General features: G+C 36.4%; 1 pseudogene; it reads right to left on the bottom strand.

Annotated features, from left to right (window-relative positions):
* Nucleotides 1-4,285: 4,285 nt before the first annotated feature.
* Nucleotides 4,286-6,042, bottom strand: LOC139046187 (tigger transposable element-derived protein 1-like; annotated as a pseudogene).
* Between the last annotated feature and the right edge of the window lie 9,504 nt (nt 6,043-15,546).

The following is a 15,546-nucleotide window of genomic DNA, read 5'->3' as shown; positions in this document are numbered from 1 at the left end:
AACCATAATAGCCAATGGCACTCCACTGAGTGATAACTAATCTGCCAAATGATGGAACTCTAAGTTTTTGTGTTGCTCCCTATTAAGGGCAAAAATGTCCAAATATTTTATCATGTTTTAAATAAAAAATTGAAATTGAAACACATGATCTGTATCTCTAAGGATGCAATGACTTATTGGGAGGGAAAATTCTCCACGGGCCCTGAGCATTCCTGTGTGTTCTTGCTTGGTCTGCCAAGAATATGAGGCTATGAAATCTCTACCGAGGCTGCTTCCCAGGACTGTGTTTGCAGAGGGAAACCTTAAGGTATGCAGTAACACTGCCTCCTGGACAAAAAGCAGGCTTGCTTCTGCTTTCTATAAAATCCTCCAAGCTTCGTGTTCCTCTCTTGTTCCTCAGTTCGTCATGTTTACAGGAAACCGTTGAGGCCCTTCCACATCACCCCTCTCCCCACTTGGAACTTAGGGACATGGAAACATGCACAAAAGTGAAGCTCTAGAGAGAGCTTTTGGTGTGAGGAATAAAGTCCCTTCTTTCTGACCCAGTAGTCTCAAGTCTTTGGCTTTTATCCATGAAACAGAAACAGTTTATTAGCTTTAAGTAAAGTAAAACTCCAGGCCTCCACAGTTTTTGACATCACTTTAAAACCCTTTGTGAAACAATTCACTGGTGAGCAGTTGGCAGATAATAGTTTCTCACTATATCTTTTCAGCAATTCAACAAATATTCTGGACAACTTCTGTTGCCTATGACATCATCCATTTTAAATTGTAAATCTGACTTTCTTACTTCTGCTTAAAGGGCTTAATTGACTCTCCAGGGATGCTGACTGCAGTCCAAATCCCTTTACAAGGATACTCAATACCACACATAACCTAAACGCAACTATTCTGTATGCTTTTCAGATTTCATCCTACTTTGCTCTTTTCTCCCTTTTCTGTCCTTATCTTTCTGCTGGGATGTTGTCCTCACTTTTGTCTTTGGCTAACTACTTCATGTCCTTCAAAAAGTTTAAACTTTATTCTTACTAAGAAACTCCCTGATGAGCATGGACCTCCTGCTTCCTCCAACCCATTTCTCAGCCTCCACATCTATTCTGTTTTCTGAAAACTCATTCACAGAGGCACAGTTCTTTGGAACTGGAGGAGGTTTGCCATCCTCTTATCTTCACCTTAGCCCCACTTTAATTATAACAAACACCACAGCATCTCCATGGCTCGTTACCATAGTTTCCACAGTCAGGGGCTGCAAGTCACTAGAAAATGGGTGGAGGTAATTCTCTTAAAGGAAGGAGAGAGAAAAGTCTATTACAGTCTATTCTGGGCCAATAACCTTCTTCTTTCATTTTCATTAATAGAAATTAAATCTATGTGTGACCATGTTTCATTGAGGCAGAGCCCATTAGAGCCAATTTCCAGATAAGTTTCAGAACCAAGTGGCTCATTTATTTACCTCACCTAGAGACTTTTCTTTTTTTCATGCATCTTCAAGACTGCCAGGTTGACTTTATCTCCCACGTTTCTACTCTGTATATCCCCCAAGACTTGCTGTGAAAGAGAGTGCATTACCTCCATCTGCCTTCTTTGCAATTTCTGCCACAATAAGGAGAGACAAGACATTCTCTTTTTCTCCTGCTACACATGATAGAAAACAGTATAGTAGCAAAAATGGACAGAAGTGAAAAATTGCTAAAGCTTGCTGAGCCACTCAGGTTTCCAGCCCTGACTCTCTGTGGTGGCAGCTATCTAAAAATACCAAGGTACTTTTCAGAAGGAATACCCTGACCCTTCCTTCTCACCCCACATATCTTCCTTGAAGGCTTTTGCTGGGACATATATGGAGAGGTAGAAATTTTAAGCTTCAGGATCCTCACTTGCACAGGCTCCGTCCAAGGTCCTGAGAGTAACCTTAGAGATGTACTCACATAGTCATATTTCTGCAGACTTAATTGTGTCCCCCAAAAGTTCATATCTTGAAGCCCTAACCCCTAATATGACTGTATTTAGAGATAGAGCCTGAGAGGAGATAACTAGGTTAAATAAGTTCATAAAAGTAGGGCCCTGATCTTACAGTATTAGTGTTTTGATAAGAAAAGACACCACAGAGTGCTGTCTCTCTCTCTCTCTCCCTCTCTCTCTCCGTCTTTCTTTTTCTGCCATGTGAGGACGCAGTGAGATGGTGGCCAGTTCCAAGTCAGGAAGAGAGTTCTTATAAGAGTCCACTATGCTGGCATTCTGATCTCAGACTTCCAGCCTCCAGAACCGTTGGAAAATGAGTATCTGTTGTTTAAGCAACCCAGTCTGTGGGGTTTTGTTATGGCAGCCCAAGATGACTGAAACACTTAGAGTTTTGGAGACTTAGCAAAAATGAGGAATTTTAACTACCTTTGGTTAAGACCACTGTCTTTTTCTATTTCAGCTTCCCCTCTACCACATTTCCTGTTGTGTGTGATGATGTAGAAGTGGCTATGGCAATTTTGGGGATATTACTGAGTGTCAATTGAGCTGGGGATGCATTTAGTTTGGTTTGGTTTTAGTGAGATATAAGTATATAGGCTCACTATGACTTTGTTAATTATTGTTATATTCTCTGTATAGAAAATAATAATATAAAAATTATTATCATACAAAGAGGCAATCAAAGACTAGGGAGCCAGATTTTTGGAGGAAATATTATAAAACCATGTCATATCTTAATTTACTATAAATACACATTCTGGATTTTGTGACATTTGTGTAATTTAATATTATAACTAATAATACTTTGTCATTATTCCCTAATTTAAATAAACACATTTAAAAATTATATTACTATAATTTAAATAAATAAATTTCACTTTCACACTACTTTTGTTTCTACAATTTTATATTATTTTCCTTGAGTTACCAATATTGTATAAACATCAGTCTTCAAAAACATAGAAGTATCCCTTAGAGTAGGCCCTTTCCAACCCTCAGCTTGTACAATTTAGGAAGAATGAGAGCATGAAGCAGTGGATCAGAGGGCCCAACTTCATGCAGCCAGTTATGGTAGGAGCTATGAAGAGCTATAATAAATACAGGAGCACAATCTGACCTAAAAGGAGCAGCAGCTACTGGACACCAACATAGTGCTGTCAGTCTGGTAAGGATACAGGTCCAGAAAAACTGGCTATGTGGAAATTTAAGTGAGATTTCTGAAAGGTTAAGGAAAGCATTTTAATTCAAGTTTTTGTGAAACTTGGGATTTGGCCATTGGTCATTTTGTGATTTCTGTAGGTAAATTACTCGCTGGTTAATTTATATGCCAGAAGATTTCCTCAGATACTACTTCCTACTGGCAAGCTCCAGTCTTATATAAGAAAGGACACACCAAAACATGTTTCTTCACTGGGACTCAGTGGTCTTATCTGGAGCTAAATATATTTGAGAAGTGATATAACATTGTGGTAAAAGCATAGACTAAGATTCTAGACTGCCTGGGTTTGAATCCCACTCAGTCCCATTGCTTACTAAATGCTTAATCTTAGACAAATTCTTCAGTCTTTCTGTGTTCAGGTTCATCAGTTGTTAAAGGAGAAAATGGTAATACCCAACTTCATGCTTTGAAGATGAAGTAAATTAGCAAATGCTGAGTGCTTAGACAAAGTGTGACCTATCATAAGTACCATAAAAGTGTTAGTTATTTTTTTTTCCCTTTTGACCACTCTGAGTTTAGCCATTTTACAAGGATTAAATTAATTCCATGCTGACTGTATCCTGGATTCAGTGGGTATTAAGCCTGTGATTAAAAAATGGCCTTCGGCTGAAAATACACTGCTTATGCTGGTGATGTTCTCACCATTCATTAAGTTCTTGAAATCTCTAAGAGAATAGGAACTAACTGACCTTTCTGGAGGATCTTATTCACAATTACCTAAGGTGCTGATTAGGAGCAGACAAAAGGAAGGAGTTCTCTGATCTTCCACCTTACTTCCTAAAATGGCAACTGTTCCATGACTGAATGCCCTGTGGAAACAACTCTTACGGCAGGAGCAAGTTCACGTACTGAGGGCCAGATCCAGTGATTCTTTCAGTCTGTCCTTATACTGGCACACCTTGGAGACATTGTCTGTTTAGTTCTAGACCACTGCAATAAAGTCAATATTGCAATAAAGTGAGTCACACAAATCAAAGTTTTTGGTTCCCCGGTGCATATAAAAGTTATGTTTACACTATACTGTAGTCTATTAAGTGTGCAATAGCATTATGTCTAAAAAAACAAGGTACATACCTTAATTACAAAGCACTTTATTACCAAAAAATGCTAACCATCATCTGAGCCTTCAGCGAGTCATAATCTTTTTGCTGGTGGAGGATCTTTCCTCAGTCTTAATGGCTGCTGACTGGTTAGGGTGGTGGTTGCTGAAGGTTGGAGTGGCTGTGGCAATTTCTTAATATAAGACAACAGTGAAATTTGTCACATCAATTGGCTGTTCCTTTCATGAATAGTTTCTCTGTAGCATAAAATGCTGTTTCATAGCATTTTATTCACAGTAGAACTTCTTTCAAAATTGGAGTCAATCTTCTCAAACCTTTCCACTGCTTTATCAACTAAGTTTACGTAACATTCTAAATCCTTTGCTGTCATTTCAACAATCTTCACAGCGTCTTCGGCAGGAGTAGGCTCCATCTCAAGAAACCACTTTCTTTGCTCACCCATAAGTAGCAATGTCTCATCTATTAAAGTTTCATCATGAGATTACAGCAGTTCATTCACCTCTTCAGGCTCCACTTCTAATGCTAGTTCTCTTGCTATTTCTAACACATCTGCAATTACTTCCTCCACTCAAGTCTTGAACCCCTCAAAGTCATCCACGAGGGTTGGAATCAGCTTCTTCCAAACTCCTGTTAATGTTGATATTTTGACCTCTTCCTTTGAATCAGGAATGTTCTTCATGGCATCTATGATGGCAAATCCTTTCCAGAAGGTTTTCAATTGACTTTGCCCAGATCCATCAGAGGAATCACTATCTATGGCAGCTATAGCCTTATGAAATGTAGTTCTTAAATAATAAGACTTGAAACTTGAAATCACTCCTTGATCCATAGACTGCAGAATGAATGTTGTATTATCAGGCATGAAAACAACATAAATCTTGTTGTACATCTCCATCAGAGCCCTTGGGTGACCAGGTGCCTTGTCATGAACAGTAATATTTTGAAAGGAATCCTTTTTTCTGAGCAGTATGTCTGAACAGTGGGCTTAAAATATTCAGTAAACTGTGTTGCATACAGTTATGCTGTCATCAAGGCTTTGTTGTTCCATTTCTAGGGAACAGAGAGAGTACATTTAGCATAATCCTTAAAGGTGTTAGGATTTTTGGAATGGTAAATAAGCATTGGCTTTAACTTAACGTCACCAGCTGCGTTAGCCTCTAACCAGAAAGCCTGTCCTTTGAAGCTTTGAGGCCACACACTGACTTCTCCTCTCTAGGTATGAAAGTCCTAGATGGCATCTTCTTCCAAAATAAGGCTGTTTCATCTACGTTGAAAATCTGTTGTTTAGTGTAGCAACCTTCATTAATTACGTGAGCTAGATCTTCTGTATAACTTGCTGCAGGCTTCACTTTGCACTGTTATGCTATGGAGAGGGCTTCTTTCCTTAAACCTCATGAACCAACCTCTGCTGGCTTCAAACTTTTCTTCTGCAGCTTCCTCACCTCTCTCAGCCTTCATAGAATTGAAGAGAGTTAGGGCTTTGCTCTGGATTAGGCTTTGGCTTAAGGGAGTGTTGTGGCTCGTTAGATCTTCTACCTGGACCACTAGAACTTTCTGCATATCAGCAATAAGATTTTTTCACTTTATTATCATTCTTGTGTTCGTGGCAATAGCACTTTTAATTTTCTTCAAAAGCTTTTCCTTTGCATTCATAATTTGGTCAACTGTTTGGCACAAGAGGCCTAGCTTTTGGCCTACCTTGGCTTTCAACATGCCTTCCTCACTCAGCTTAATAATATCTAGATTTTGATTTAAAGTGAGAGATGTGCAACTCTTCCTTCCACTTGAACACTTAGAGGCCATTGTAGGGTTATTAATTGGCCTAATTTCAATATTGTTGTGTCTCAGGGAATAAGGGGCTCAAGGAGATGGAGAGAGACAGGAAACGGCTGGTTGGTAGAGAAGTCAGAACACACCCAACATTTATCGATTAAGTTTCTGTCTGATATGGGCGTGGTTTGTGGCACCCCAAAACAATTTCAATAGTAACATCAAAGATCACTGATCACAGATCACTGTAACAAATACAACAATAATGAAAAAGTTTGAAGTATTGCAAGAAGTACCAAAACATGACACAGAGACACAAAGTGAACAAATGCTGCTGGAAGAGTGGTGCCAATAGATTGCTTGACACACGGTTGCCACAAACCTTCAATTTGCAAAGAATGTAATATCTATGAAGGACAGTAAAGCAAAGCACAATAAAACGAGCTCTGCCTATACTCGTGTTTTTGTGTTTCATTGTCCAGTTTTTGTATGTTTTTGTCCAGTTTCATTTCTCATAAAGTAAATAGATTATAGGTCTGTGTTAAAACAAATTGTTGCCAGAAAGAAACATTGCCTCGTGAGATCTTGGGTGCCTTCACAAGGAGGAGGACTCCAATCAAGGAACTTGACCAAAGCTCAGAATGAAATCTTGGAAGAATTCCATCTGAGTTCTTTCCATTAATCTCCACCAGGTGGCAAATACTGAGCTTCTCCAGAAACCTCAAGAAACTTCTCAAAGTGCACCAAGCTTTGGCAGACCCTAAGAATCCTATACTTTCAGAAATAATCCAGTTCTTTGCCTCAGAAAAGTGTGGGCCATTCTTTGATGGAAAATGTCATTCATTCCAATATACCAAGCACTACAGATAGAAGGAAATGGAAGATATAGTCCTTGCCTTCAAGTGGCTCATGGTTTAGTATCACAATAAATATATTTTGAATAGTGAAGACATGAATGAATGAATAAATAAGTGACGTGTGATTAAGTTATAAAGTCTCTCTAAGTCTCCATTTTCTTATTTTAAAATAAGACTAATAGTACAATTCATCTCATAGGATTTAAAGTGGGAACATTGAGATGATGAATGAAAAGGGTTTTAGCACAGTGTCCTGCACAGACTAATCACTAAATAAATTTTTTGGATTTTTTGTTATGGATGTAACATTTTAACATTATTATTGAATGTACACCTCATTTAGTGGTTAGTATTGACCTCTGTGCTACAGCACTCAAAATGTGAATAATTAAAATATGCTTGATAATTCTTTCTTTCACATCACAAACATTGCCAGCACAGTAAAAACTTTTGTGCTAAAATATTCACTGTGATTTTTGCATAAGATTAAGTAAATTAGACTAATTTTGCATAGGATTCATTAAATATTCACCAAGTTATCTTCTCAATTATGATTTCTATATAAGGCTAACTTTATTTGAACATAAAAGTTTTCTTGGAATAAAATAAACCATTAAAAGTAACTAAGAAATATCAACACTTTAAGTAATTAAAGTGTTTATTGAAAAAAGTAGAATATAAAATTTATTTTGATGCATTTAAAATTTGTAATATATTGCGAAAATTAGAAGGTCCTATGTTAGAATTATTTTCATTTGTGTTGCATGAGTGCGAGCTAGTACCTTCTGTCTGTCCCTGCAGAACTGCTCTTCACCTTTCTCTACCTTTATTGGGCTCCATCAGTGGATCCTTTTGGCTCCTGGATTCAGTTTGTGCTCAGCCAATGGGAAGCCTGAACAGGAAGTCAGGATAATCAATCCCTGGCTCCTTCTTCGTAGGGTTGTTTCAATATGGTGTGTCTCTGGATTGAAGGTCCCAGCCCTTCTCAAACTGACCCGATTTCCATCAGTCTCTCCTCATGCATGGGTTTGGGTAACCAGCAACTTCCTCCCCACCTCCCTTCAGGTCTCAGGGTGGTAACGACAGCTGCCCTTGTTGACCCTGTGATTTTGCACTATCTCCTGAGGTTTCCCTACATTCTGCCCACACTTTAGAAATAGTCTCCTTTTTAAGCTCTCCTTGAATTATTCTAATTTAAGTATATCATCTGTTTCGTGCTAAAATCCCAGTGAAAACAGGCAGTAAAAAAATAAGGCAAATGATTTTTTTTTACATAAAAAAAAACTTGTCTCTGAAAAACGGGAAAAATCTGTACTTTTACATTTTGGGGGAGGCAGAAAGCATAGTGTTGAGAACGCAATCTTTTCTATTAGACTATTTAGAGCCAAATTCTGATTTGGTCATTTATTACTTGTTATTTACTTTATTTCTCTGAAAGTCAACGTTCTCTCTTATAAAATGGGTTAATAGTAAATGGTCACTTGCATCTATTTCATACTATTTATGTTCATGATGTGGAAAAATCATACATAAAGTGTTTAGCACAGCACTTGGCACTGGGTAATCTTTCAGTGAAGGGTAGTGCCTACTTTTATTATCTGCATTGGATAACATTGCAGACAAGTTTATATTTTAGGGCTTAAATTACTTTTTTTAATTACCATCATAAATTTAAACGCCATTAAAAAATCTGTATTCGTGAATATTTAGAAGTAATTTTAAGTTATAATTCCATTATAAAATAGAACATGCTCTGAGTCATTATGTTGGAAATATTTGTTTTATTAACTGTCTAAATGTAACCTGTAGGTTTCAGGTTTTTTACTACCTTCATACACTATTACCTGATAGAATCAGAATAGTCAAACTAGTAGAGCTGGATCATAAATCAAAGAAACATTTACTAAACTTCTCCCTATCAAGGTGTTACTCTAAACCAGTGTTCTTCACTGCATCCCCGCAGGTGCTAGACTTGCCTGGGAGGTTCCTCAGGAACTATCTGAAGCAGTGAGCAGGGAACTCAGGGGGTACCATTCAAGGTTCATAACCAGAGCAGCATCAGGTTTTCCTCTTTTTAAAAAATACTATAACAGAGTAGATGGCTTCTTTGAAAGGAACGTTTCATAGTTAAGTTTAACTTATAGAAATGAAAAGCTACATAAAAAATATATCTGCTGATTTCTCTGTCAGTTGCATATTTTTTCAGCCCTAACATCTCTATAAAATGTATTATACCTAAGTGTATATAATTGGCCGTTTATACACATCCTAAATTTGAGTATTTATATCAAAATCTTCCAAATTATTTTAATGTGATTCCTTACTGTTTTTCTAATTTCAAGAGCAATGCATACTTATGGAAGAAAACTTGAAAATAAGAGAAAAAGTATAAAGAATAATCCATAATCTCATGATGAAGAAGCAAACACTGTTAATATATTAGCATGTTTACAGCTCACTATTTTCTATAGAAAGCTCAATTTTAGATATAAGCTGCTATTTCATTTTGTTACTGAAATTACTATAAAGATAATTAGGCAACCTGTTTTAAAATAGACATTATGCAACAAGAATTTTTCCATGACATTACAAGTACCTTGAAAACACCATTTTAGCAGTAGAATAATCCCTTTATAAATGTGCATAATTTAAACACCCTATTTTTGTACATTGAGATTCTTGTCAATTTTTCTCTATTGTAAATAACTATATAATGATAATCCTTGTAAAGAAATATCTATATACTTATCAGATTACTTCCCAAGAATTTTAGAGAGCTAATAACTGACTTAAAGAATATGAACATATTTAGCCTCTTAAAATATACTGCTTTATTATTTCTGAAAAATTTTTACAGATTTTCACATAAAAGCAGGAAACATTCCTTCCTCCTTATTTTGCTTTGCTAGTTTAACAGATGAAGGATGCTATCTTATTGATTTATTTGCATTTCCTATTTTATACTGAGACATTATTTTTTTTCATTTGAGTATGCTATTTGCATTTCTTCTGTGTGCTGTGCAGTGTTTTCTTTGGAAGTCTTTTGGGTTTTTTTTATACTGATAATAGCAAGAAACAGACAAATTACAGATTATACTTTTAGAGACATCAGAGATCTGTGGGAGCTGAGAAGACTAGATGAACTAAAATTCCATAGAGAGGAGAACCATTCAGCTGTGAGCTGGTGGATAAGCAGCTGCTTTTAGAATGAATGCACTTTCTGATTTAGGGCATAGGCTTAGGATCAGACAGCGGACTGTTGCTAGAGAACAGGAAACAAGTAAACCTTTGAATTGATGTGAGGGACTGGAATGAAAAAAATATGAAGATTTTTGATGACTGATATATAATCCCGGTTTCCCCTGCACAACCTTGGCTGAATTATTGGACGGAATGCTAGTCTAAGGAGTTAAGAGGAAAGCCCTGAAAAGGAAAATGAAATCTCTCATAGACTTTCACTGCTTAGGAGTTTAAGACCTACCACTGTCAAAAATAAATAGGATTGAAGCAGAAGCAAAACAGCCCAGAGATGAAGGTGCTGGAATGAGTGGTGAATTTACGTTGAGAATCTACAGCTAATATTATGTAGGAGCACTGACTCAGGGCTCAGATGGAGGTTGCAAGTCCAGTGGCAGAAGGTAGCTGCTGTACTACAGAGAAACCACAGAGATTTGGATGTTGGTGTGTGCTGGTGTGATAAAGTCAGAGGATGGAAGAGCCCTCAAAACCAAAGAGGCAATTGCCCCTCAAGACACTTGTCAAATTTTGAAGTATCGCTGGGCAAAAGCTAAAGAGAAAACGTTAAAAAAAAATCTCAGGAAGAACTGAGCCCTCATAGGCATTCAGTATAGACAAAGACCCATAAGATGCTCAATTAAAAGTCCTGAAGGACTACAGAATTGTGGTGTAATGGTGGTTAACCAAAAGTAGCTGAATTTTCTGAAACATCCACCCTGCACTCAATGAGCTTAATCCTATATTGGATGGAGGTGACCAGTCCCAAAACCTAACTGAGGGAAAAAGGAATCCTCTCTGGTAATGAATATTTCACCATTTTCAGCCTCTACTCTTCTTTTATACATAGTGTCTTCCAAATGATTAAAAACTAAGAGAAGGGTGAATTTTATGACATACAAATTCTATATTAATAAAGATTTAAGAAACCAAATAAACATATGAATAGTATGGCTATCTGATAAACAACCTAGAGAGTAAAATAGATAATGGAAAAAGATGATCAAATACTGATGTTAGTAGATGAGGAACTTACAATAATTATGATTAATATGTTAAAAATAGAGAAAAAGATGGTCAACTGAGAGGAAAGGATGAACATTTTCACCAGCTAATGCAATCTAAATAATAATAATAGTAATTACCAAATAAATATTCTAGAACTGAAAAATGAAATATCTGAAATTAGCAACTCAGTGGATGGTTTTAATAGCAGACTGTTTAAAGCATGACACAGAATTGTTGAAGTGGATGATATATTGATAAAACATGGCCATGCTGAGGCATAGAAAGCAAAAAGGAAAAGACAAAACAGAGTATAAGTGATTTAGACCATTGGTCATACAGTCTAACAAATAGGTAATTTGAGTTTCCTCAAAGTCCCATCCATAGAGAATTGTTACTATTTGACCTGTCTGGCTGCTCCCTGGAAAAAGTCTCTTCTCAGTGTTTGTCTTTATTTAACCTGACTCAGAGGTCATTGGAGGCAAACAGCACTATCCCCAGGATATTTGTCAAAAACGATCAGCAACAATTGTTCAGCACTGCAGCTGCCTAAGGTGTCCAAACAGGAGGCCGACCAGAAAAGTTAAAAGGAAAATCTAGGGAATAAGATGTTCATAGAGGCTTTGAAAATTTGTCACCTATTTCTGGTTGTCTAGAAAGACACGTGCATATGCAGAGCTGTGAACATACCCAGAAAAGACCTTAGAAGGTCCTAATCTCTCATTTCTGGATCATCTTGAGGCTCAGTAGAAACAGGAAGTGAAGGCTAAGGCAGTTGTAAACTGCAATGAAATGTGTCCCAACACACATACACATAGCCCTTCAGCAGAGGCCGAGAGATTTACTAGTTCAGGGCTAACTAAATTCAGCAACATATAAAAAGGATTTTACCCCATGATCAAGTAGGTTTATTTCAAGAATGCAAGGTTGTTCAACATCTGAAAATCAATTAATGTAATAGATCACATTAATAGGATAAAGACAGAAGCAACACAATCATCCCAATAGATTCTCATCTATTTGAAGCATTTGACATCTAATATCCTTTCATAAAAACACACACACATGCAAACTAGGAATAGAAGAGAACTTCTTTAACCCAGTAAACCTCATCTATGAAAAAACATCAACTAACGTCATATTTAATGGTATAAGACTAAGTATTTTCCTCCTAAAATCAGACACAAACAAAAAAAAAGGTGACTGTTCTTACCATTCTCATTCATCACAGTGCTGAGAGTTCTAGCCAGAGTAGCCAGGCAAGAAAAACAAATGCCACTTAGATTAGAGAAGTAAAACCATCTCTATTCAGACCTAATATCATTTTGAAAATTTGCTGACTTCAGTATGTTGGATATAAAGAAAGATGCAATAAATTTCAAATAGTTGAAATCACTGAGAGTAAATATGTCCCTGATCACAAGGGAATGTAACAAGTACTTAATAATTTTAAGATAACTGGAAAAATCTCAGAAGTCTGGAATTTGAATAAGAGAGTTCTAAATAAATAACAAGTTTGGTGAAAGATGAAATAAAAAAATTAGAAAATAATTTGAACTAAATTGTAATTAAGATATGACATATCAACTCTTGTAGGAGATAATGCAATGTTTAGAGAGAAATGTATAGCCTTAAATGCATGTATTAGACAAGAAAAAAGGCCAAAAACATCGATGATTTAAGCTTCTAACCAAAGAGGCTAGAATGAAAGAGACAAAATTTGAATAAAGGAAAGGGTCGAATATAGTAAATATAAAATAGAAGTCAATGGAGTTATAAATAAAAACATAGAAACTAAAAACTATTTCTTTGAAAATATTTTAAAAATTAATTAATTCCTAGCAAGACTGATAGGGAAAAAGAGGAAACAAAAAAGTATCAATACTAAAAATACAAAAGAGACTATCACTACAGGTTTCACAAACATTAAAGCAATAATAACAAAATATTATGAATAACTTTATACAAAAAATCGACAATTTGAATCTGATGGAAAAAATCCTTAATTAAAATCCAACTTCCTGAAGTTATTAAAAGGAGAAATAGAAAATATAAATACTCTGGCGTCTACTATAGAATCTGAAAATGTTATTACAAAACTTTCCACAAGGAAATGTTAAGACCCATGAGTTTCATCAGTGATTTCTTCCAAACATTTAAGGAAGAAATAATAGGTATATTCAACAGACTCTAAGAGAGAGAGAAAAAAAAGGATTAACCCTTTCCAACTTGTTTTATGAGAAGGAATAATCTGTATACTGTGGGGGCCTGGAATTGGCCACCCCAAGATATGTCTTTTTGGCATGATGATTATTGGGGGCTGGTTACTTTGCAGACAGCAAAGCAACTGAAAAGTAGAATTTACTTACCCTTTGTAAGAGACATTTACATTGTAAAGGAAATCTCCATCTGTAAAGATATCTCCCTCTCTGTACCAGGAAGAAGGGGAGATGACCTTATCTCTAGAAACTCTTAATCAATGGGGAAGGCAAGGACTTAAATCTGCATTTGTTTATTGTGCTTGTCTGGTAACCTCCTGTAACTGACTCCCCCCACCCTCAACATCCTCCTTTAGCTGGATATGATGGTTGGGATGGTGGTTTCGGCCATTTTGGCGAGTTGCTCGGCTTGCCTGTGCCTCTCTCATGTATACATTGACAAATAGAAATGGCAAGCAATAGGATATATTGGAGTACATGAGGAAGCTATTTGGTGTAAACCTAATTCTGCCTGACTTTGTTTTTTCCAAAAGGGCCTGACTGTGGCCATTGAGCACTCGCTGTACATCTGCCTTAAAACATTACTATGGCAAGAACAAATGGCCTTAAGACAAAGGTGCAACTTCCCCACTCATTGGCATTTCCTTAAGGATAAGCACCTTTCCTTGGGCTAGGAACTGATTTCTGCACTCACCTTTGACCACCCAGCTCACCTGTAACCACCCAGCTCCAGACAACAGACCTACCACCCTGCTGTGTTCACCCAGACAGCAGACCTATCTGCTGTTTCCATCAATCTCTGTGCTGACAGAGCAGTCTCGTGACTATTGTAAAACGGACATTTCAATCCTATGTGAAACATTCTGTTTGGGGGTATATAACCCCTCTGTGCACCCAACTTCTTCGGTGCCCTTTCTTCCTTTGGGAAGAAAGGCCCCACGCCATGGTCCTCAAATTTTAGATAAAGCTTTGTTTAATTTTCTCTTGCTATTCTGTCTCATGTGAATTTAATTCGTTCTCCAGTGAGACGAACCTAGAGAGGGTAGAGGAAATGTCTTTCTCCCGTACAATACTAACATGTGACAGGGGAAATAGAAAAGTAGAAAATGACCAACCAATCTCTCACAGGTATAGATGAAAAACTCATGAAGTAAATACTAGCAAATGGAATCTAGTGAATATACATACAATCACCAAGTGGAGTGTGTTACAGAAACACAGGGTAGATAGAATCAAGGTATTTCATCTGATTAATGGATTAAAAAACAAGAAAATCATAATTTCATTGAAAGATGCAGGAAAATGTACTTGATATAATTTTGTTCCCATTGGTGTGTTTTTGGAATGTGGCAATCTAAGCACAGAGGTGTCATTTCAGTTCTCTGAGGCATGTTTTTCTCTTGGTAAAATGCAATGACATAAAATAGCAAGCATGTTTCCAGCCTCTGCTTGTGCCATGGCTGTTAGTAATTTAGTGACCAATGCTTTCTCAAATAGCTTGCCCAGAAAATATTTTACTGTGCTTTTCTAACACATAGGTGTTTTTCTGAGTACCTTCTGGTGGGAACAAAAGAGGAAAAAGAGAAACTGGTAGGCCTCCTGGTGCTCCACTGAAATCTCTACTCTCACATATTAAACTTTGACCTAAGGGCTCTTCAAAGATAGGCTCAGAAGCTAAAAATAATCTGAAAAACATTGTATTTCCATTCTAGCATTAGCTATGGAATATTTCTTCCTTTCCCTACTGAGAAGTAATATCATCCTTCCCTAAGATAGCTTGTATACACTCTGGACTATGCAAATTTTGGAATGTCTTTTGGTATTCTGGTACAAATATAACACTATTTAATTATTACAGCTTTAGAATTTTTTCAATATGTGGTAGATTAATTTCTCCCTTTAAATTTTTGCATATATTCTTGGTTATTTTCATGAGGGACTTCAGAAACCTCTATTATTTTGTAAGTCATTTTGAAAGAAATTAAGTAAATATTTAAAGTAATTCAAAAATAATTGAAATCTTTGCAGTATTCAGTGTACCATCTCAGAGCAGAATGTTGAATCTCCTCTTACTAAATATACATTTCATATTTTTTTTGGTTCTTGGTTTTATTTGTGAAGATTCCATAACGTTATTCCTAGATACTTATATTTTGCCACTAATTTTTGTTAATAGAATGTCTTTCTTATATTTTCTAAATTGTTTTTGATGGTATATAGCA

Source organism: Equus asinus, chromosome 1, assembly GCF_041296235.1.
Source record: "Equus asinus isolate D_3611 breed Donkey chromosome 1, EquAss-T2T_v2, whole genome shotgun sequence".
NCBI classification, from domain to species: Eukaryota; Metazoa; Chordata; class Mammalia; order Perissodactyla; family Equidae; genus Equus; species Equus asinus.
Note: the sequence above shows the minus strand (reverse complement) of the source record. Positions and strands in the feature narration are given on the sequence as shown.